At 43.0% G+C, this 2,272-nt stretch overlaps 1 pseudogene; it reads left to right on the forward strand.

The window, feature by feature from the left end:
- Nucleotides 1-738: 738 nt before the first annotated feature.
- Nucleotides 739-1,894, forward strand: LOC125758326 (uncharacterized; annotated as a pseudogene).
- The last annotated feature ends 378 nt before the right edge of the window (nt 1,895-2,272 follow it).

Genomic DNA, 2,272 nt, shown 5'->3' on the forward strand with positions numbered 1-2,272 from the left:
AATAGACTGTGAATCACCAGTGGCACATACCCGAACACCACGGATCACAGTATACTAGTATGTGCCAGTGACTGGTGGAAATGATTTCATGACATACACGAAAGGGAAGTCATGTTATTCAGGTCATGACCTGCCAATCATGTACATCATGCACTCATGTCCTCCCATACCCATTCAGGTATACACTAAGTTAAGGAAATGACCTCAAGAGCACTAAGACGTAATAATATCTGGGGTTTAACGTCCCAAAACCAAGAAATGATTATGAGAGACGCCGTAGTGAAGGGCTCCGGAAATTTCGACCACCTGGGATTCTTTAACGTGCACCTAAATCTAAGTACACGGGCCTCAAACATTTTCGCCTTCATCGAAAATGCAGCCGCCGCGGCCGGGATTCGATCCCGCGACCTTCGGGTCAGCAGTCGAGCGCCATAACCACTAGACCACCGTGGCGGGGAGCACTAAGACGTAGATAGATAGATAGATAGATAGATAGATAGATAGATAGATAGATAGATAGATAGATAGATAGATAGATAGATAGATAGATAGATAGATACCCTATCGAAAAATCTCATATGACACGCATGACGCATATCCAATAATCTCGTATGATCATACGAGAACACATGATTCATATGCGTTCATACGAGATTATTGGATACGAGGCACATGTGTCATATGAGAATTTTCGGTAGGGTAGATAGATAGAAACGATCAAAGTACCTTCTGTTTGCTAAAAAGTGCTTCGCATTTGAAATGCTGCAATCAAATCCAAATGGCCTTTAAAATTGTAGCAGAGAGCAGTAAGAAAACTGTGCCACTCTGTCAAAGATAAGTGCACTCTGACAAAATGTGTAGTCTTTTGGTGTAGTGATTAAATTTGCTTGCAAACAAGACAGCTACCGCAGCAGAGAAAATGAAATGGACGTTGTTTTTAGAGCATAAACCTTTTTGTCCGTGCTCTATTTTCTACCTGATTTACTCATAACCATTTACTTGCTGCATAGCAAGACCCACTAATAGTACCTGCCAATAATCCAACACATAATCTGTGCAAATACATTTTTTGCTGTAATCCAGGGCCAGATGCATCCACGCAGCCTGGCACTTCCACCAAGGTAAGTTCAAGCAAGGTGCCAGCAGAAAAGCCCCAGAGACCACCAGCAATACTTGACCTTATCAGAAAGACTCATCAGTTGGACTTTGAAGCTTTTGTGCAAGAGGCATGCGAGTGCTTCGATGAAAATATGATTGACGAGATTACGAGGCGTACCACTAAGCAAGCAGAAAGTGAAGAATGCTTTCACTACCGTAAAGGAATGGCGACCAGCACATTAGTGCACTCATTCAAAACAAAGGCACAAAAACTAAATACCGAGCCCCGACCACACAACACCAGCGGGCTTTACAGGGCCGTTATACGACAGTCAAGGTTTCAGACTGCAGCCATGCAAAAGGGCCGAGAGAGAGAGGCAGAGGCTAGGAAATGTATAAGGTCATAATGGCAGCAGATGGCCATCACGCAGTGGTGTGCGAAACCGGGCTTATTATATGGAAGCGGTTTCCTTTGACTGGATGCTCTCCCGATGGCATCGTCACCTTCAAGTGTCAGTGCTGCCCAGCCAGACAGACATTGCTTGAGATAAAGTGCCCAGTTAAGGTAGCTAATTCATTTAGCAAAGAAAAGCCAAAGCCAGAGTATATGACACAAATTCAAGTGCAAATGGGAGTAGTAGGCATTTCCATATACGACTTCTTTGTGTACGAGTTGCCAAATGTATGGCGGCTCCTAAAAGTGCCTTTTTATGAGGCTAGGTTCGAAGAGTGCTGCAATGCAGTAAAATCAATTTATGCAGAGTACCTCTTCGATGCCCTTCGTGCATCCTTATGATGGATGCCCCTGACACTAATATCAGTGCTAGTGTGTTATGTGCAAATGAACTGCCGCGCAAGCTTCTTCATCCCCTCCTCTGTACAGCTGTACATATATACATTCAATACAGACTAATAAAAGACTTGAGATGATTGTTCCTCTGGCATGTAATATCCTTTTTTATGTTATTTGTATTGTGTTGAGGCTTTTGCATTGTGTCTTTTGTTCATTTTCTTGCACTCTGCTATGCTGTCTCCACAAGTTGGGCTAGCAGTATTGTTAAATAAATGATAATACACCTGCTCTAGATATCTTCCCTATAATCCCACAGCTACAAGAACCATATTCGGATGTGTAGACAGATGACCAATAGGTGAAACCCTTTGCATTCATTCG

The sequence above is a fragment of the Rhipicephalus sanguineus genome, chromosome 4 (genome assembly GCF_013339695.2).
Source record: "Rhipicephalus sanguineus isolate Rsan-2018 chromosome 4, BIME_Rsan_1.4, whole genome shotgun sequence".
In the NCBI taxonomy this organism is placed as follows: Eukaryota; Metazoa; Arthropoda; class Arachnida; order Ixodida; family Ixodidae; genus Rhipicephalus; species Rhipicephalus sanguineus.